The 22,802-nt window shown below is 39.0% G+C and overlaps 1 long non-coding RNA gene across 2 annotated transcripts; it reads right to left on the reverse strand.

The window, feature by feature from the left end:
- Positions 1-7,339: 7,339 nt before the first annotated feature.
- Positions 7,340-22,430, reverse strand: Gm38606. Of its 2 annotated transcripts, XR_877270.2 has the most exons (5): positions 21,913-22,430; positions 9,784-9,856; positions 8,726-8,869; positions 8,073-8,116; positions 7,340-7,521 (listed from the first exon to the last, which is right to left on the reverse strand). It is a non-coding gene; the product is annotated as a predicted gene, 38606 (long non-coding RNA). The 2 variants fall into 2 exon arrangements; XR_877268.2 differs by having other exon boundaries at positions 8,073-8,869.
- Between the last annotated feature and the right edge of the window lie 372 nt (positions 22,431-22,802).

The raw sequence follows: 22,802 nt of genomic DNA on the forward strand, positions 1-22,802 counted from the left end.
TTGGGGGCTACATAAAAATCTCCTTGTGTTTCTGAGTAGGACAGAGGCCTTGTCTCCTATGTAGGAATGCAGCTGGCAGAGTAACCATCATCTACTGCTGATCATGAGGCCAGAGAGAAGTGAGAGCAGGCCTTGCTGGGCAGAAAAGTCTGATCTTATCTGCTCTCATAGTAGATAGAAGCAGGAAAGCATGTCCCAAAGGAGGGAAAATGAAATTATTTACAAGCATCCCTGACGTCTACCATGTATTTGTCATCTAATACACTTAAAGTGCTTTCCCTGCTCAGATAACCTCCTACTTCGGATTTCCTCACCAACATGTTGTCTACATTTTTCTCACTTATGCTTAGATTTTTACCAAGGTTTGTCCCTGAAAATCAAGAGTCTACTCATTAAATCTCATAACATAACTCAACAATAGAAGGAGTTTAGCACAATGACTGAAGGTCATATTCACTCTTTCTGAGTGACTCAGAGTTAGTCACTAATGCTTTTAATACATACACCATTTCATCTCAAAACTAACATAATGATATTGATTATATTATAATTATTACATGTAACCCTGTTTGGAGCTTTTACATGCCCTTAAAATACAATTGACAATTGTGTAGTGACTAACTCTGAGTCACCAAACATACATCAGTGTCACATTAAGAAATAAAAGCACATCCCCTTGGCGTCATTTAAGCAAGGGCAAGTTCTCTACTTCATGCTTCCTGTATCTTCCCTCCTGTCTATTGTATAACTCTTAATCCATACCTGCCTAAAGGCTATCTAGTGAATGTCTCCTTGTCTCTGTGTGTGCCTGTGTCTTCTGTCTATGTATGTCTGTACCTAACAAAGGGTTTCACTCTGTATTTACTGAACAGCACAGAAAGTGTAACGTAGAAATGAATGAGGGATACTTTACAGAAATATTTAAGAATGTGCAGTAGATTAAATCATTGGCTCCAACTGACCCAGATAACAAACAGTACTACAAATATCATTGTTTATCAATCAATAACAATGGATATGTTTTTTAATGTTTAATGTTTCACCTTAGCAGAGTTTCAACTTCTGTGTTTGCTGCTTTCAACAAATAATATTGTTCTGGATCTGGAGTATGAAAGACTATATAATTTAAGATTACAGTTATGCATTAGCTTGGGTTGTAAAAGTTGATTACAGGAGAAATTCAAGAAAGGTAAGGTTGATTGTTACATTGTTCTCTTGAAAGAAAGTTAAACAAAAAACATTACACACCTGATGCTTACACTTCTGCATATACATTAACAAAATGCCATTGATTACCATAAAGATGATAATGTTGACTGTCTCCAAGCATACCTAATAATTGAGCCACAGTTATTGCATTCATATGCATTACAGATATAGTAAACCCCTACTAAAAGTTATCAACTACATCTGTATTATTCAAACCATAGCTCACTGAGGGTAATGACACTCATGAAGAAATCCATCACTTACACATGTTGAGAATCCAAATGTTCTCTCAAATAGAAGATGCTGGTTTTAAGGCTTAAAGCTGTAGTGACAGGGACCATATATTAATACTTGAAGGGGAAAAAATATAACAATTACTTATTCATTGGGTTTCTTATCAACCCATTTAGAATTGGTCTTCTCATGGTATTACTGCCATATCCAGTTATTCCAACACTGTATAACAACACTATCCTACTTTGAAATATCCCTCATTCAAACTATCTTCTACATTAAAAAAAAAAAAAAAAAAACATGGTCTCCATGTTTTTCCACAATTTAACATCATTTTGGACTCTACCCTGTTCCTCATGCCCAAGTAATGGTATACTGTATGATTAGTGCTGTGACTGTAGTTCCTGCTTAGATCCACACTATCCCTGAATTTTTTCCATCATAAGTAAACACCTAAGGCAATTAGCTTATAAAGAAAAAAGGTTTGCTTTGGCTTCCATACCAAGTGGCTCTACTGCTTTGGATCATTGGTAGGCAGCACATCTTGTCTGGAGTGTATAATGGAGGAAGACACTCATATCATGAACCAGAAAGCAACAGATGGTAAAGGGGCCAACATCCTATGCACAACATTCTAGGACATAGCCTAAGTGAGCCAGGATCTGCCAACTGCAGTTTCCACAACTTTCCAATGGCAATACAATGAGGACATTTTTTTAAATAGACTGGAGATATGCAATATTTAAACTATAGTCATCTCTTACCCAAGTTATTGCAACAATGGCTTCTGAAGGCTCTCTTGTCTCTCCTCTATAATATTTTTTTCATTTGTAATTCAATTTATCTTCATAGACCACAAGTCAGATAATATCTGTTGCTTTTTAAAAGTGTAAATATGCCTTTGTTTTCTATAGCATGAAGCTTAAACACTCTAGTATGGATTGAATTATTATGCTTTGTATTTCTGTAGTTTCAATAGATTCATATTCTTCTTCTCCATTCCTATTTCATACAAAACAAAAAACTAAACTAAACTAAACAGACTTTCAACTTTCAGGTATCTTTTGTGTACTTCTTTTATACAAAGTTACAAGAAATTTAGTGAAAAAGCCATTCAAATACTATTATCAATTATCAGTCTCTATTTACATATACAGTATATGTTGACTATATGTCAATCAATTACTTTTTTGATGTGTATACACTTATTGGACATTCAAATAGAAAATAACTTCTATCTGCCTGTTAGGAGGAAGCAAGAAAAATTAAGAAGTAAACATATATTCTAAAATTTGGGCCTTTCTAGTGTCCAGAACTTGAACAAATCACAAAATAGTTACAATACACAGCATGCTCCTGACCATAGGAGAACAACACAAGATACGATAGATGAAAGTATTGAGAGATTCCAGACATTGTGAAGCAAAAAATTCAAGTCTAAATTGTGGTTTTGCTGGGAGGGGGGAGACAAATTGACACCCAGGATCAAAGGATCAGAGGTAAAGAAGACACAACATCTGCCCCAACACCAGAGGTAACTGGGGGCAGCAGGACCTGGGCACCCAGGAAATGTGCCTGACCAGTGGCAAGGATTCCTTCCTGTCTGAGCCAGTGGCTTAAGCAGACCTTGGGTGCTAACTCCACATCCAGTCCCACAACACCCAGGAGAAGCTCCACTCCAGGCCCTCTAATATGCCCAGGACCACAGGATCTGAGGATGCCAGGATCCCAGGACCTTGATCACACCAGGATCTCAATGTCCTAGAGGCTGTTTTAGTCCCAGGAGCTCTGACATACCTAGGATCTCAGGATCACAGAATTTCAGAATCACAGGATCAGAGACACCTGAACTCTAAGGAGGTCTGACACAACCATGATCACAGGACAGACAGGTTCCAGTCAGATATAGCGAGAGCAGGTAGCACTAGAGATAATCAGATGGCAGGAGGCAAGCATAAGAACATAAGCAACAGAAACCAAGGTTACTTGGCATCATCAGAACCCAATTCTCCCACCATAGCAAGTACTGGATACTCCAACACACTGGAAAAGCAAGATTCAGATCTAAAATCACTTCTCATGATGATGATAGAGGACATTAAGAAAGAAAGAAAGAACTCCCTAAAAGAAACACAGGAAAACACAGGTAAACAGCTAGAAGCCCTTAAAGAGGAAACATAAAAATCCCTTAAAGAATTTCAGGAAAACACAATCAAATAGGCAAAGGAAATGAACAAAATCATTCAAGACTTAAAAATGGAAATAAAAACAATAAAGAAATCACAAAGGGAGACAAACTTGGAGTTAGAAAACCTAGAAAAGAGATCAGGAGTCATAGATGCAAGTATCACCAACAGAATACATGAGATAGAAGAGAGAATCTCAGGTGCAGAAGATACCATAGAAAACATTGACACAAAGTCAAAGACAATGCAAAAAGCAAAAGGCTCCTAACCCAAAACATCCAGAAAATCCAGGACACAATTAGAAGACCAAACCTAAGGATAAGAGATATAAAAGAGAGCAAAGATTCCCAACTTAAAGGTTCGGTAAATATCTTCAACAAAATTATAGAAGAAAACTTCCCTAACCTAAAGAAAGAGATGCCCATGAACATACAAGAAGCCTACAGAACTTCAAATAGACTGGACCAGAAAAGAAATTCCTCCCACCACATAATAATCAAAACACCAAATGCACTAAACATAGAAAGAATACTAAAAGCAGTAAGGAAAAAAGGTCAAGTAACATATAAAGGCAGATCTACCAGAATTACATCAGACTTCTCACTAGAGACTATGAAAGCTAGAAGATCCTGGGCAGATGTCATACAGATCCTAAGAGAACACAAATGCCAGGCTATTATACCCAGCAAAACTCTCAATTACCATAGACAGAAAAAACAAAATATTCCATGACAAAACCAAATTTATACAATCTTTCCACAAATCCAGCCCTACATAGGATAATAGATGGAAAACACCAATACAATGAGGGATACTACACCCTAGAAAAAGCAAAAAAGTAATCTTTCAACAAACTCAAAAGAAGATAGTCACACAAACATAATTGTACCCCTAACAACAAAAATAACAGGAAGTAACAATCACTTTTTCTTAATATCTCTTAACATTAATTACCCAATAAAAAGACATAGACTAACAGACTGGGTAAGTAAACAGGACCCACCATTTTGCTACACACAGGAAATGCACCTCAGTGACAAAGACAGACACTACCTCAGAGTAAAAAGTTGGAAAACCATTTTCCAAGCAAATGGTCCCAAGAAACAAGCAGGAGTAACCATTCTATTATTGAATAAAATCAATTTTCATCCAAAAGTTACCAAAAAGGTAAGGAAGAACACCTCATACTGGTCAAAGGAAAAATCTACCAAGATGAACTCTCAATTCTGAACATCTATGCTCCAAATGCAAGGGCATCCACATTAATTAAAGAAACTTTTCCTAAAGCTCAAAGTGCACATTGCACCTCATACAATAATAGTGGGAGACTTCAACACCCCACTCTCATCAATGGACAGATCATGGAAACTAAAACTAAACAGACACAGTGAAACTAACACAAGTTATGAACCAAATGGATCTAACAGATATTCTTAGAACATATCATCCTAAAGCAAAAGAATATACCTTCTTCTCAGCACCTCACGGTACCGTCTCCAAAATTGGCCATATAATCAGTCACAAAACAGGCCTCAACAGATACAATAAGATTGAAATAATCTCATATATCCTATCAGATCACCATGGACTAAGGCTGGTCTTAAATACCAAAAAACAACAGAAATCACACATACACATGGAAGCTGACCAACGTTCTACTCAATGATAACTTGGTCAAGGAAGATTAAAGGATTTTTAGAAGTTAATGAAAATGAAGCCACAACATACCCAAACTTATGGGACCCAATGTAAGCAGAACTAAGAGGAAAACTCATAGTGCCTCCAAAAAGAAACTGGAGAGAGCATACACTAGCAGCTTGGCAGCACACCTGAAAATTCTAAAACAAAAAGAAGCAAATACACCCAAGAGGAGTAGACAGCAGGAAATAATCAAACTCAGGGCTGAAATCAACCAAACAGAAACAAAAAGAACTATACAAAGAATCAACAAAACCAGGAGCTGGTTCTTTGAGAAAATCAACGAGATAGATAAACCCTTAGCCAGACTAACCAAAGGGCACAGAGACAGTATCCAAATTAATAAAATCAGTAATGAATAGGGAGACATAACAACAAAATATATCTTAAAATAATTATTTTGTTCATTGAATATTAGCAGTTGAAAAGAAAGTGTTAAAATCATGTCCTACAAACATCATGGAAATATTATTGATAATTTTTCTCACTGTGCTTGAAATTAGCACTTTCTTAACTTCACAGAGTTTATTCTATTTTGAAATTTTTAAAATATACTTACTGATAAAGTAATTTCTCTCCTAGTACACCAATATATAATGTGTCTTAAATATGCTCTCACTATGTCAGGTGGTATCATATAAGAGCTTTTGAATATATTTCTTAATGGTTCACTTTTAATATTTTATGCTCTTTTACTATGCTTAACTCCCAAAGAGTTTTTGTATGTTTTGAAACAATTTAGTATTCAACATTAGATACAGGATCCTCAGTTATGGATAGTATTAAATATTAATTGATGATATTTTAGAGTATCAAAGGGTATGAATATAAAAGTTGAACAAATTTTTATGTATTATTTGATTACTCAATATTATTAATATGTTTGATGTATAAAATGAATTTAAATAATAAAAATTTAAGGAAAAAAAGAAAGTATTGAAGAAAATTATATAAATACATGAGGGAGGACCTCTGAGTTCAGTGATTGAGTTTGTGAAATCAACTGAAAGTAAGCAGATTGCCAGGGAAGGTGCTTACTCCATGTATGGAGTCATGTTATGAATAAAATGTGAATACCTCAAACTTCAGACATCTATACACTTTGGGCCCTATTCATAAGGAAGAAGGAAGATGACATGTGTGGAGTTTAGGGTGAGGCTTAAATGAGTTTTAATGAAGGTAAGTGGCCCTCAGAAGAAGAATGGACAACCTGTGACAATGTCTATCCCCATATGATGTGAACCCCTGGTCTTTCTCTTATAAGAGAAATGAATCTTTCTTGGTTGTTGAGATTCTTAGGGACAGATTTATGACATTTCATTCATTAGTTTTTCTACAAGTAGATAAACATGTTCAGAGGAAATGCCTTCCTATATATGCTGCTCACCAAATGTCCCAGTATGAAGTAATTAGCATTCTGAAGTGGCAAATGAGAGAGTGTTGCCTGGACTCCTTTCTGGGTACACATGTACTCTTCCACCTCCACCTTTTGCCATCTATGTATGGGACAGTCATATGCTCAGAGTAAGTGTATACCTAGAATTATATATGTTTATTTCCTAAGAGGTTTCTTGTTGCAAAGAAGACAAAAATGTTCTATGAGGAGGTGAGTCTATAGTGTATCCGTAAGCACATGTAGCATTTGGAATTCAGGATTCCAGAGTCCCATGTCACTTCTTGAATTGCTGACAACAAATGCAGACGATAGAGTCCCTGCACTGTAAGATGATGCTCAATTCTAGAGCTATAGAATAAGAAATTTTTATATGGTTATTGCTTATTTCATAGCACAATCCTATGAATGCTTTGCCAATATTTTGCTGATGTCAATGGGGTGAGCAACAGTTTAATTCTGTTCTGACAATAGGTGCATTGCTGACTTCAAATACATGTTACATGTCTCCATAATGGCCTGCCCTTCTGACCAAGCATTTGAGATGCCCGTGACCTTTTTAGGCTTGACAATTTTGTAGAACAATTTATAGAACTCTTAAATATAGGGCAAGGTCTGAAAAGTTTCAAAACACACCAATTTTATTAGCTTGTTCTTGAGAGCCAGCATACATCAAATTCTCCGTACTTGGTGTATTTACCAAATAACAGGAAGGCACCAACAAAACTGGATGTCCATAATTCTTATTGGACATTGCGATCTTCAGCCGCCACACCTTCACTCTCAGGGAGTTTGACTGCCCTGTCAAGAAAATAAAAGAATAACTTTAAATGATAAAGTAGTGTATGAGGACACTTAACATGAAATTGGGAAGCTATTGGGAGTCCGACCTTAGATGCATAGCTAAACCTCTACCTCACCGGATAATGTAAAGTGACCTTAGACATCATTAACTTCTGCCAACCTTCAGATGTAGAACCCTGTTGCCCACAACAATCTAGATATTGAGACAAACCTAACACTTTGCTACAGGCCCACTTAGCTTTACAGCCTCAATCATAATTCATAGTAAATAATAAAGCAGTGAACTTTTCCAGAAACTGACATTTCATAAAACTCTTACAACATATTTTCAAGATTGCTTGAATCTGTGTTTTTAGACTATACTGCTCAGATCCGTGGGGTTTTCTTTCTTTTTTTTTTTTTTTCAACTAGATCGATTTTCTTCTCTATCAACGGTACTAAATTTCCAAACTTCTAATTGCATAATGTGTCTTTCTGGTGACCAGCTGTCAGCCTAAAGCTATTAGAGATCTCATTTGTCATGTTATTAGCACAAAGTGTACTCTTACCACTCAGAGGACTTCGGGTTTTTAGATGTTCTGCACCAGGAAATCTGGGGAGAAAATAAATAAATAAGTACATATTTTATTGTACAACACCATCCATCATGGGTTCTTTTTGCCATTAAATTCTGAACAATTTTAATAAATAACTGATTTCTTCACTTCCATAATGTAGGAAAAGAAGAGTGAGAAAAGGACCATTCATATCCTTTATCCAATTTACCCTATTGTTACCGTTCAGCCTTATTTGCTTACTTCATCTCTTCATCTTCCCCTATTCTCACCCCCAACCACATTTTTTTCTCTGAACTGTGTGACAGTATAAACATGCACTATGCTTAGGTTACCATTAAATACGTGCTTATCACATTTTACTCCTTGTCTGTACAAGTGTGTTTATATTTATTGCATCGCATATTTCATTTCTACTTTGTACTGTCACCAGTTGTGTTAGTTACTTTGCTGTTACTCTGATAAAATACCATGACCAAATACAACTTGAAGAAGGAACTACCTTAAAGTTTCAGGGAAAGAGTTCACGATGTTTGGGGGAAACAGGCAGCCAAAGCAAGAAATGAAAACATCTTTCTTCAACCACAAACATAAAGCAAAGAGAGCAAACAAGAAGTTGCAGAAGGCTAGAAACTCTTAAAGCCCACTCGGTGATATACTTCTTCCAGCAAGGCAGCAGCTCTCCAGAACTTCATGAAACAGCATCACCAGTTGGGGACCAGGTATTCAAAACTGTGAGCTTATGGGGACATTTCTATTCAAGCCACCACAGTAGTTAGGTTCATTCTGACCTGCAAAGACACCAATATTTTACATACAAAGCCTCAGCCCCACTATTAGTTGCACACAAACTCTTCATAAGGAACAATAATCTCTAAAATATTCCCACATTTTTCCAGAACCCTGGGGATTCCACAGAATCTTTCAAGGACGCAGCTTTCCTCCTTCCTGTGGATCCTCTTGACCCTCCCTTCCCCTTCCTTTTTGTCAGCCACAGAATCCTAGAAATACTTTCTACCTGGTAACCCTGGAGGATATGCCTAACAGGGACTCAGGCAGGTGATTCATACTATCTTTCCTGTTCTCCATTACAATCTCTCTACTGTCACCATCAGCCTAGTAGCAGCCTGCTTTCAGGTGCCCCTCCTCCACCTCAACTCTATCCACTCCAACTTTTAGTTCAGGCTTAGGGTTCCCATAGCCCTTTCATCCCTGTCTCTCCAGACTCTTCTTTGTGTTTCTTCAATATACTTATAGGAGCCTTTCCTCTTACAACACCTCCAGCCTTCCAGGGGACCGTGCCTCTTGGTGTAGACAGGATCCTCTTAGCTCTTTCTTTTACCTCTTTCTCCTAACCCAACTCTATTCCTTGCTGTCACCCCTGACAAACAGAAGCACTGCCTACCTGGAAACCCACCACACTTTCCTAAGAGCCAGAGAGAGCAACAAATTAAAGTCCAGGTCCAGATGGTTTCAGATCTGAATTCTACAAGACCTTCAAAGAAGAATTAACACTAATACTTCTAAAATCACTCCTCAAAGGATAAACTGAAGGGATGTTGCCCAATTCTTTCTATGAGGCCACAATTACTATTGATAGCTAAACTACATAAAGACGCAAGAAAGAAAGCAGACTGCAGACCTAATGATCATATATGAAATTTCTCTCAGTAACATACTTGCAAACTGAATCCACCATACTCACCTTGGCTTCATCCCAGAGAAGCAGGAACATCTCAACATATGGAAATCAACACATAATCTGACTCATAAACAGACTGAAAGACAAAAATACATGATTATATCACTAGATGCTGAAAAAGCCTTTGACAGCATCCAAATTTCCAGTATCACCGGGGTAATTCTTACACATTACCAAGTCCAGCTGTAGCACAAGGTACAGCCTTGGCTAAATCTGAAACACAGCTTCTTTGTGCTCTCAGAAAACACTTCCCAGATTTTACCTCAGTGATGTTGATCTCTTCTTAATCACTACTAACTTCTTGGCTACAGCTAACCAGCATAAACTGTCCTAGTAGCTCCTTCTATTCTTGAATCAGAGCAACATGGCTGAAGTTGCCGAGTTCTGCTCCTTGCTGGAGCTGGAACATGGCTCCCTTGTTCTATTACATTATCACCAGCTTTTGGTTTTCCAGCTCCTCCACTGCTAAGCTTGGCTGTCCTAACTTGCTCTGTAGATTGACCTTGAACTCAGAGATCAGCATGGCTCTGTCTCCTTAATGCTGGGATTAAAAGCATGTACCACCATGCCTGGACTTAAGCTTTTCTCTACTTTGTTGCCTGCTTTTCTCCCTTAGGCTGTCACAAAATCCTGAGTTCACAAGTGTCACTGACAATTTCTTTTTCTTTCTTTCTTTCTTTTTTTTTTTTTTTTAAGACAGGGTTTCTCTGTGTAGCCCTGGCTGTCCTGGAACTCACTTTGTAGACCAGGCTGGCCTCGAAATCAGAAATTCACCTGCCTCTGCCTCCCAAGTGCTGGGTTTAAAGATGTGCGCCACCACTGCCCGGCCACTGACAATTTCTTAATGAATTTTTAGAATACAAAATTATTTACCTGAAACGAATACAAAAGTCTGCAATCAAAATCTATGGAGATTGTGAGATTCTTGGTTTTCTAGGTTTTGTATAAATGGTTTTGACCATGACTAGGAAATGTTTAGCTTATTGACAGAAGATGCTAAGTCAAGATAAAGAGAGTGGCATAAAATGTCATCCTTCACAACACATAAAACTTGTTCTAGAAAGCCTTATCAATAGAGTGGGGTATAGTCGCTTGTCCTAATGCTGCTTGGTTGATCCAGAGACAAGACAGTCCACATATAAGACACTGAATGACCATGCCCCCAAGTTATTTCTAATTGGTAAATAAAGATGCCAACTGCTAATTGTTGGGCAGAAGAGACATAGGTGGGGCTTAGGTTTCAAGAGCTAGGGGGTTGGGAGGAGGACAAGAAAGAGAAGGGCATGCAGGAGAGGAGGAAAGAGAAGCCACCACGGCTAAAATGTCAAGAGAATGAGGCCCTGAGGGCTGCCCAATTGGAGTTAAGAGCAGCCCAGATGGTACATAGTAAGTAATGACTTGGGGTTATAAATAGGAAAGAAGATTCTAGCAGCATGAAGGGTAGGCAGCTGCCCAGCTCTTGTGTTGTTTAAGGCTTATTGTAAATATAAAGACTGTGAGTGTGTTTTTTATGCAGGAACTCAATAACCAAAGGCAGGGATAGAAACCCCAGGCCAGGAATTAAAGTAATTTCTACAACATATACAGAATTTAAAGTATAAAGTAATTTCTTGTACACATATACAGATGCACAGCTCTGCACTCAGGAGCATGAAATGGCTTTGGAGGGAAGAGAGCCCTCCTGTACTTTATGTCCTCTGGATTCTTAGACTGGCTTTTGGAATTAGCTTTCTTTGTTTTCCTTTCTCTTTTACTTTATTTTGTAGCTAGACTCATCAAAACAGCTTCAACTTGGTATAATTATTTTAATTGTATGACTGCTATAAAGCCATTAAAGCAATTTTAATTTTTACCAGTAAATAGGTTTTATTACAAAGGTATATTGTTGCTTATAGCTATCCGATGTAATGGGTACTTAGAAACGTATTTCAGTCTGGGTTATTATGACTCCTTTTTCTACTGTATACCTAGCCAAGTGTTAAAAATTTTGCCCACAGGATAGCAAAAACATGCTAATAGGAGCAATTAAAGATATGAATAATATCGACATCTTTTTATTATCTTCCAGGTGCCATTGGAACTGCCCAGAAAATTAAATGGTAATGATGCCGTTACAGTTATTTGCTAATTGAAGTGTTTCCTGGGGAAGAACAGAGATATTTATTTCCAAATCTTAAAGGCTTTTGTACTTCATTACTAGGTGTGAAAAATAAATTAGGCATCTACAAAATTTTCCAAATGGTGATAATACCACGGTTCTGCAAGCATTCAGCACACACACAACACTTTTTATCTAAATAAGGTGTGGCTTCCAAGGCAGTTTCGCAAGCAAGGTCGACCTGTTATGGTTGTTTTCATTTTTTGTCTTTCTGCTTATTTTTCCCTCCTATTACTCCTCTTGATGTCTTTGTTTTGATCTTGTGATTCTGTGTTCTCTCTGCAAACCCTCATATATTCCCCACAAGTGAAGAATTGGACCCACCCACTGCTTATAAACCTGCAAGTTGAAAAGTACAACCTGCCTAACAGGGCTCTTTATCATGCTCCCTGTTCATTCATATGTGTAACAAAAGCATTAAAGTTATTATCTTTATTTCTTTGTTTCTTGATCACCTCCTGCCTTGATGTTAATCTCTTCCCTTGCAGTGATTGTTCATCCCGAGTGCCATTCCTGTGCGGTCTGACAAGCCCAGAGTGAAATATTGTGCTTGCATCTGCTTAACCTTCCTCCCTGCCCAATCATCTATTTCAGCCATCTGAGTTTTTTAGAAAAACAACTATGTCAGGATTAGTGTGTGTGTGTGTGTGTGTGTGTGTGTGTGTGTGTGTGTGTGTGTGTGTCAATTCCACCTAAAAAGCAAATGTAAGAAATAGGTCAATGAAGGAAAATGAAAGTTTATACTCAGTTTGACTTCAAAACGGTGAGAACTGACTTTTCTTGGTCTGAGATTGGCAGCCGCCGCCCCTCAGTATCTGAGCCTACAGGAGAACTTGCCAAATAGGGTCTACCACCAGTTTCCATCATTCAGAATAGGGAGGGTGAATGGCCTGGACTCACCAGGCTAGAAGAAACTGCAGGGTGGGAGATGCCAGGCTGTTTCTTCCTGTAATCTCCAGGCTCCAGGGGCTATGGTAGAAGTTGGCTGCTTTCTGAGATTCCACGAATGGAGAGTTTTTTGTTGCTGTGGCCTTACTTTATAGTCCTAGTTTGAGGTAAGGGATATCCTTTATTCCAAACCCTTTATATATAAACATCACAGGAAGCATTCTTTACTGTCAGGCTACCTCCTGCTGACAGAGGAGGATTTGTTTGGAAGTTTGCAGTGTGAGTGACTCTAGGGAAGTATTGCTTTTGCTTCATCTTATGTGGTGATGACCAAGAGATGGTGATGATTCATTCTAGAAATAACTTCTGTACAAGTTTTAAAGATGGGTGAAAGGAGGAGGAGGAGGAAAGGGATGAGTGGGAAAAGGAGCCAGGATGGGAGGGAATCAAGAGCCCATCAAAGGAGAAGGCTGAATTCTCCACATTCAGGCTCTGAATCTTTGGGTCCCCCCTCAAAACAGTTTGGATTTGTGATCATTGCTCCTGGAGGAAGGCACAAATTCTTCCTTTGGCAGCTGTCAGGAAGAGTCTCTGCTTTTAGAGTATCATGATGGCCAAAGAATCTACTTGATCCTAAAGGGTGTCAAAATTATCTGAAATTTCCTTAAGGTTTTCTGAGAAGTGGAGACACAAAGAGGTAAAATAATTTAAAAAATAAAAACTGCTGAGTCCAGCCATTTCTGTCTGGAGTCCTAAAAGCATGCTCAGAGTGGTAAGAAGCCACCTGAGTCAGACATCCCATTAGCTGGACAAAAGGCATTGGTCTCAAAGAAAAACTGGTTAGACATAGAGGGGAAGGTAGAGCTAACAGTTGGCAGCAGAGTTGGGTGTGAATTAGGAGGGATGGTTGAGTATTTGCCTATAGCAAGGAACTTAGGTCTCGAATCAGAAAACAAGCCAGAAAAGATGAAAGTAGGAAGGCTGGTGAAATGGGTGATGCCAGGAGGGCACTGTCTAGTCTTGTGGAGTAAGGTAGTGATGATGAGGTTGTATTAGTAAGGTTGAATGGAACAGATGGAATAGGGAGATGGGAGTCTATGAAGCTGTGCAGGGTCCTTGTCGAGTGGGTGACCAAGGCAGCTCAGTCAGTCAAAGGAGGGAGGGAGGACCAAAGAAAAAAAGACAATTAGACAAGGTTATAGCATGACCCCAGCAAGAACTGAGGCAGCTGTTTTGTTTTGTTTTGTTTTGTTTTGTTTTGTTTTGTTTTGTTTTGTTTTGTTTTCCAGTCTGCTTTTATACAGTTCTAGGTACATGCAAAGAATATGGTCAGTTCTAGGTCAAAGACAAAGTAGTCAAGGAACAAACAAGACATAAACAAAGGTCCCTTGATTGCTTGTATTCAGGGACTTTCATCAGCTGATCAAGACACAAAGAACAAAGAATACATTTCTCAGCTGTATTCATCTTGAGCCTTGTCTTTGCCCAATGTCAAATTCTTATCTGAGCCTACTCTCTTGTTACTAGCCCAATGTAAATACTCTTGCCAAATTCCTAGATATGGCCCCAAGAGCTCTCCACAAGAGGGCTTATTCTTGACTGATAAGATCCCTTGAGCAGAGATGATGGGAGGAGCAAGCTTTACAAGATCAAGGAATCTTTCTAACTACTAGTCCATCACTTCTTCCTCTCAGAGGTCATCCTAACCACTGTTAAGGACTTAGGGGCACGGACCACTCTGCTTCCTATCTAGCAAAAAGTGTTGTACAGAAGAGAAAGCAATTAGAGAACTTCAAAAGAGGGTCAATCTAAGGGGCTATAATAAACTTAACAGATGTCAAAGATCTAGAACATAAGACAGCCATATGAGAACAGTGTGCATCTTTGGAACATAGTATGCAAGTTAGGTAGCATCTATAATATACAAAAAAAAATTGAAGCTGTCAGTACTATTATTATTTTCATTGAGAGTCTAATTAGTTTAGTTTAGAAAATTGTTGAGGCAGTTTTGTCCTCACTAAAGGAGGATGACAACCAAGAAAACTAAAGATAAGCTTTGCCATAGATGCTAGCAAGACAGAGAATGTGTGTGTGTGTGTGTGTGTGTGTGTGTGTGTGTGTGTGTGTGTGTGTTCCAGACTTTCAAAGAAGATATGCAACTAATCTTCCTTAAACTACTCAAAAAATAGAAAAAGGAATACTCCCAAACTCCTTCTATTGCCAGGACAGGAGCCATGTTGAGACACAGTGGAGTAATGGGAGATTCAGTTCATAAATAAACACCTTCTCTTTGTTCTACTGCAGTTTGTATATTGCTCAGCTAACTACAGAAGATAGCTCTGTAAGCAGAGTGCAAGCAGTGTAATACGTCTGTCTCAGTTCCCTCTTCCACACTTCACTGTCATTATGGTCTTGTTTTTTCCTGAAGGACATTTTCCTAGTCATTATCTCCCGCCTGCCATTTTCCTCAGTCACAGAGCCCCATCTACATCAGGGCTTGTACTAGAGAAAGGAGCTGCAGAACATCAAACCCAACCAGCTCCCCTCTTCTGATTGTGTCGCGGTGACATAAACCAATCTTTTCTTGGAGAATCAGCCTTTTTTGGATTCTTGGGATGCGGAGGCAGCCTGTTAGAAGTAATAAAAGACTAATAACAACCGATGTTAGATTTATCAGGATTTTAGTAGCTTAATATAGTAAAATATTAAAGGGATGTGATGCTGTAAAGTACTTTGAAGTTCATCTATAAACTGTTGGCCAGAAACTATTGACAAATGGAAATGTTCTAATGAATGCATTTTTTGATGTAATTGGCTATGGTCAATAATACTGTTGTATTGAGTCTATACTTCCATCTGAATGGGTTTTTAACCAGTTCACATGGGTATTTATATTTATTATGAGGTAAATCAGAAAAACAAACATATGTGTGATCATATGGCAGTTTTATCAATATTTAATAGCTTGTGCTTGTTACCTAATCCAATAAATGTTATCAATGAAAGAAAAAGCTTTTGCAAGTGTTTATGCCTACTTTTCCCTTGTGTTTTTTATCTTTGAAACAGTTCTAACCATTTCATTGGTAAACTGAGCTGTTTATATTTCATGTTTGAGAGACAACACTCCCACCATAGTAGCAGTTATGATTCTAAGAAGTATTAGGATGCCAACAATTAACCATCCTAAAAAACCTTTTACTCCTAGTTTTTAGTACTATCAATTTCCCCAATGGAACATTTGTATTTCCTGAAGAGCATGCTTCTTTTAGTTTTTATAGAAACCAATATAAAAGAGGGTTGTTTGATATCTTCAATGCAGAGTTGAAGACATTCTTAATATATAGAATAACATGACAAGAAGCAGCACAAAATACGGCACAGACTGTCAGTGTAACAAAAAGAAGTTTGGCGATGGGGATAAGAATTAGAAGTTGCATGCAGTTTACATGTGGTTGAAACTCAAGAAAGTTGTTCCTGAGCAGTTAATCTTTTTTCTCTCTTTTGTTTTGTTTATGTATTTGATATTTGTGCAAAAAAAAAATGAACTCATTTAATTATGAATTGTCCTTGAGGGTTATAGAGAGTGTCATGAGGGACATGGACTTCCAAAACTTTGCAAAAAGGAGATAAATGTTTTAGATACATATGCAGAATGATTGTCTGTTTTGATTTTTGTTGAGATCCTCATAACAAAGAGACTCCTTTAGAAAGTGTCTGTAAACAGCTTGAACAGACCCATGTGTTTGATCAATAGCAAAAATAAAGCCTGAACATTATCAATACAAATATGGAAACAAATTAAATGACTGAAGAAGATTTTATTTTTAGCCTGTACCTATGACAATTTTAATTGTTTTTATAAAGCTTTAGGAACCAGAATTTATTATTGTTACCAAGAATAAAAGACTAATAACGTCTGACAACATGGGATTTTTTTTTCCATCCCAATCACAGTTAGAAGTTTCCCTCCCTCCCCCCCCCCCTGCCCCATCTGAGTCTCTGTCCCCCAAGCCATGCCCATATTCCCTCTACTCCCACTCCCATCCACTCCTGTTTCATTTCCCTTCAATAGAGTGCAGGCCTCCTAGGGGTATCAACCAAACAGCATATTAAGTTGCAGGTAAGACTAGCCACCTCGTATTAAGGTTATATAAGGCAACCTAGTATGAGAGGTAACCAACCCAGTATGAGGAAAAGTCTCAAAAGCTGACAAAAGAGTCAGAGACAGCCCATGTTCCCACTGCTAGGAATCCCACAGGAAGGCCAAGCTATGTAACAAATATGCACAGAGCCTAGGTCAGTCCCATGTGGATTCCCTGATTATCAGTTAAGTCTCTGTAAGTCCCTGTGAGCCTAGGTTAGTCGTTTTTGTGAGTTGTGTTCTCCTGGTGTCCTTGACCCCTTTGACTTCTGCAATCCTTCCTCCCTGACTTAAGCAAGATTTCCTTAGCTCTGCTTAATGTTTGGCTGTGGGTCTGTGCATCTGTCTTCATCAGTTGCTGGGTGAAACTTCTCTAATGACAACTGGGTTAGGCACCCATCTATGAGTCGAGCAGAATATCATTAGGAATCATTTCACTTTTTTGTGGTTCGTCTTGTTTTGTTCTATCCTAGGTCTCTGGGCCATCCAACCTCTGGGTCCTGGCCCTCCAGGCAGTGTCAGGGCTGGGTTCCCTCTCATGGCATGGGTCTCAAGCTGGACTAGCTATTGGTTTGTCATTCCCACAATGTTTGCACCAACTTTACCCCAGCACATCTTACAGGCAGAATTTTAGGTTGAAGTTTACATGGCTGGGTTGGTGTTCCAATCCCTCCACTGGAAATCTTGCCTGGATGCAAGAATATGGAGGTGTTCCCCATTGCTAGGATCTTAACTAGGATCACCCTCAGATTCCTGGGAGTTTCCATTACAGGAGGTTTCTAGCTGATCTCCAAGAAACTCAATTGATTTAACTGGAAGCTTAACCTTGATGTATCAAACTTTGAAGTTTTAGTATCATCTTTAAGTCCCCTCTTTTATGTACCTTAAATAACTTACTGAGACTTTCACAACTGCCATAAATTTATTTTTCCTTTCCTTCTGGACATCTTCATCCATTTTAACCTTCAAATATGAACCCTTCTTTATTAAAAAATCTTTCCATATTTTTATCCACTGACCTTTCTTGGCTGTTTCCCCTTTTAATACCATGAGATTTAGGTGCTAGATTATTGAGTAGTCGCTAAAAAGCTAAAGCTGTGGGGGGTTTGGTTTTTTTTTAATCGTTAGAGTGTAGGGGATTAGTAAAAAGCCAATTTTGAAGTCAGTAACAACAGTATGGAAACTTTGAGACTGCTCTCCTTTGAAACCTGTCTGTGAGTTTGCCTATCTCAGTGGAAGTCTGAAGCAAAGGCAAGGCCTGATATTTTACATTTGTAGCAATTAGAGGTCTAGTCAGATTTTGTGTTTTCATAAGTCAAGGGAATAAACAAGATTGTCACAATCTATTTATTACCCCTATTGTTGGCATTTCTTCTAGGCTCTGCCCAACAATTACCTGGCAATAGCCAGGTAAGCCTGGTTTGCTATAAAAGGGGCTGTTTGGCCCTTCCTTGCTCTCTCTCTCTCTCTTGACCTCTTTCTCCCTCTCTCCTCTTACCCCTACCCCCCTCTCCACGTGTTCCTGCCCAGCCTCTTCTCCTTGCCTCTCCCCTCCCCTCCTTTCTCTCTCTCTCTTTCTCTCTCTCTCTCTCTCTCTCTCTCTCTCTCTCTCTCTCTCTCTCTCTGTCTCTCTCTGTGGTATGTGTGTCTTTGTATTTCTACTCCCTTCTTAATTCCCATGCCCTAAATAAACTATTCTACACTATACCTGTCATATGGCTGGTACCTGGGGGAAGGGATGTCTCAGCATGGGCCTGCTGAGGAGCCTCTCCCACCTCACCATACCACGCTCATAAAACATATACTTGGCTTTTTAAAAACACAACACTTATTTTTATAGCTTGCTATAGAAGATTTTAAAAGTCCATAAAGGTCTATAAGTTTTTGTCTGTTAATGGAAGAAGTCCTCGAGTGTGCTGTAAAATCAGGAACTTATTTATTTTTATTTACTTGCTTTACGCCCTTGTGACAGAATCTGTGAGCCTGTTGGGAGGCTCTGTTATTTATTGTTTGCTTCTTTGTTTGTTTCTTTGTTTTATTAACCAACTGAGAGTTGGCAGGTAAGTGAAACTCTATGGGGGGTGGGGGGGGGGAACTGTTGTTTTGTTTTAAGAGATTGAGGTAATTAAACTTTTAATGCTTTTAAATTTGTACATCAGTAAGCAACATCCCCACTCTTTGTATCCAAAAGTGTTGCAAAGCTATAATATTTTTAAGAAGAAAGCCTTTTTTTAAAAATTTATGGATGGTCTGGCCAGGAAACCTCAGGAAAGTTGGTAGTGGAGGCCTGCTCACTGCTCCAGGAGAGGTAGCAGAACTGATGAACTGTCTGAAGATAGAGCCTGGGACAAGGAGGACCCACACACAGGGTTTAACTGTGCCCAATGAGGAGTATTTACAAAGCTGTTGGTGAAAGGAAATAAAACTTGAGACCTGTGATTTATGTAATGTATGTCAAATAGCCCAAAGAGTTGTTTGTGAGCTTTGAAACCTGGGGCTGAAAACATAGCAGAACAGACTAGGACATGCCCAGACAGGCCCGTCACCTCCCTATCTCCCACCCCTCTGACCTAAGTTAAATGTTAACAGGCTGCTGATGTTTAAAAGGACCAATCATGTGAAACCCTGCCAATTCCTCCCCCAGCCCCACTCCTTTTCTATAAAAACCCCTAGCTTCCAAGCCTCGTGGTCAAATCCACTGTCTCCTCTGTGAGACACGTTTCGACCCGGAGCTCCGCCATTAAAATACCTCGTGTTGTTACATCAAGGTGTTGTGTTCTATTCCTGATTCTTGGGTGCATGCTGAATCGGGAGTTGAGTGGGGGTTTCCCCACTAGGTTCTTTCATTGGAAGGGAGCTGAAGTCTCTACGCACTCCCAGGAAGTCTGTTTGAAATCTTTCTTTTAAATGATCTTGGTTTTAGTCATTTTCTGGGCTTTAAAAACAATATTCTTTTATATCTTAGTTATTTTCGTCTGAACTAAAGGCTTCATACGTGGGTGCTGAGTGCTGATGAAGAATTTTCATTTCCCTAGCAGTTCGCTGGCCTTTGAGCTCAACTTAGCTTTGTCTAGCAGTCTCCAAAGCAACAGCAACAGTACTCCAAATACAACAGAATTTCACAGGAGCTGGTTCCCCTTGCTCCTGTTTTTGTTTTACAAGTCTCCTTACTCCTTTCCAGTACTCTACTTCTAATGTTAATGAGGTGCATAGTTTGCATAACAAAGCACACCTGGCCTCCAGGTTCTCTCAGTCCTTACCTGGCATACTCTGCCCCCAACCCTGAACTTTTCAGTTCAGGGTCTGAGCTGCCCTTCCCCCAGAGGCTCTTCCCTATATAATCCAGAGGTTTGCTCCCTCTTGCTCCCTCCTCCTCCTCCTCCTCCTTCTCTCTGTGAGCATGCCCTTTCTCTTTTTCTTCCCCCTCCCCCTTATCTCTTTCCCCTTGGTGACTTCCCTAGCCTCAGTCCTTGGGGCCAGTGACCTTGCCAGAGACCAGTTTCCCAGTAAACCTGCATTTAATATCATCTAATCTGGCTCATTTCACTGTCAGAGAAAAAAACTTAGCAATAAACTTTTTTGAAAACCATAGAATAATATGTCCAGTAATATGTCTACCATTGATCTAAATCATTGTTACCAATTTTAACTCCAGTTAGCTTTAAAGTATGATAAATTAAAGAGACATAACATTTCCAAACACTTTCAGAATTCCCATGTTCTCAGGTACCCTACTCGTCTCAAGTCTCAGTTTCCTCCAAGTTTGCACACACTCCTTTGTCAAAACTGAAAATGCTCTGCATTGTGAGTCCATGAGTATCCTTCAAGCTTCATGTTGAGTACCTTTTGCCATGGCCAAAGCCTCCATGGTCAACACAAGGACCTGAAAAGAGGATAATCACAGAGACACAGGAATCTGGATTCACTTCAGGAATGAACAAACTTCTGGGTTTTCCACTGCTCTGCAAGCCAACTACGAACGAACAAGGTAATAAGGTCTTTGACCCCTTTATCTGAGAGTGTTCTTCTGTGTTTCCCTATCCTGGGGTCTTGCCCCAAGGACAGTCTTCCTACATATTACCTCCCTTCTACAGTTTTCCTCAGTCAAGTTGCCACATCTCCAGGATTTGTGCATGAGAAAGGAATTTTGTAGACCATCTGGACCCTGAATATCTGTGAAAGCAGAGTCACTATAATGCCAAAACCAGATAAACACACAACAACAAAGAACTACGGGCTAGTATTCCTGGAGAAGAGAGAGAGAAAAGTGGGGTAACCTAAATTTGTGTTTCCTGTCCATGGTCAATTAAAATGGCTCCAGGATAAGCTATCTCTTATTCCCTTTAATATCAAAGCCATGGTTTTTGCCTTTACAAGCATGGCACTACAATGTGCAACTCTGAGATGGTCCAGGTCCATGTTTCACTGAAGAAATCATCTGACTGTCCAGGTACATGCATCTAATGTCATTTCCTTGGGTGGATTTTCAGTGAGTATTCTCCAGAAATGTCATGTTTTATCCAATAGTCCATTTTGTTTGTTCTGAGCTGATTAAAAAGGATCTTACTTTGAAAGATACCTTTTTGGTCTTTTACCCAACTATTTGGTATAAGGTATCTAGTCTGTCTGTTTGCTTTGAAAGCATTTTAGTGTAGACATTTGGTTTTGTTTTGTTTGCTTGCTTGTTTGCTTACATTCAGATCTCTAAAAGCATTTTGGAATTTTTGCTTTCTGCAAATTGTCTTGAAGGTAATTTGGTTTCTGCTTTGTTTGTTTTAAAATGTATTTATTTATTATCATTTGGCCTTGTCTCCTGCCATGCCTGGTCCAATACATAATTCAGCTTTTTCTGCTACTTTTCCTGTGACCTTAAGTCTTTAGCTAAGAATTTTATGAGCATCATGATAAAGACATAAAAAAACAAGAGGTAATTAGTACCTCTCACCAAAATGTGTGGTGGTGTCATGGGGAACACATCCATGATGCACAATGACCCTCTCAGGAAAACACAGGCAACATACTTCATGTCTCTGTAAGAAGAAATTTTTGTCAGCTTGCCCAGGAAGAAACAGACCCCATATCATGAGCACAGTCATGTTTACATAAATGTACAAGATAATTTCCAGACCCAGTACGAAAAGATGGACTCATGGGAAAATCTGAGAAAGTCGATCTCAAAAGCAGCAAAATAATTTGGCCCAAAATACATACTCCCTGAGTCTCAGTTACAACCAAGGCCACTTAGGAAAGAAAGTCTTCTAACTGGGGACTTGATCACAGTTCCAGGGAAAATATTAGTTCCTAACCATCATGGCAGGAAGTGTGACAGCAGGCAAGTAGGCATGGTGCTGAAGGAGCAGCTGGGAGCTTTCATCCTATTGCTAAGTTGGAGGTAGTATGAAAGTGAGACCTTGCCTGGCATGGGCTTTTGAAACCTCAAAGCTCACTCCCAGAGTCATATTTCCTCCAACAAGGCCATACCACCTAGTCCTTCCAAAACAGTTCCAACAACTAGGGACTAAGCTTTGAAATATATGAGCCAATGAAGGCAATTCTCATTCAAGCCACCACATGTCATTAGCAGACAGGAAATTTTTCAGGAGAAAAAAAGCTCTGGAATTTATACTGAGACCCATCTTTAAGAATTGTCAGTAAGTTTCCCTGTTTGTCATTTGACTAATCAAACCTGTTAAACAGGATTCTGGTTTTTTGTTATTGTTTTTTTGGTTGGTTGGTTGGTTGGTTGGTTGGTTGGTTGGTTGATTGGTTTTTTGATTTTTTGCTTCTGTCTTGTTAACCCACTGAATGTTTGAGTTCTACTGATCTCCAAAACAG

This window comes from Mus musculus, chromosome 18 (assembly GCF_000001635.26).
Source record: "Mus musculus strain C57BL/6J chromosome 18, GRCm38.p6 C57BL/6J".
Lineage (NCBI taxonomy): Eukaryota > Metazoa > Chordata > Mammalia > Rodentia > Muridae > Mus > Mus musculus.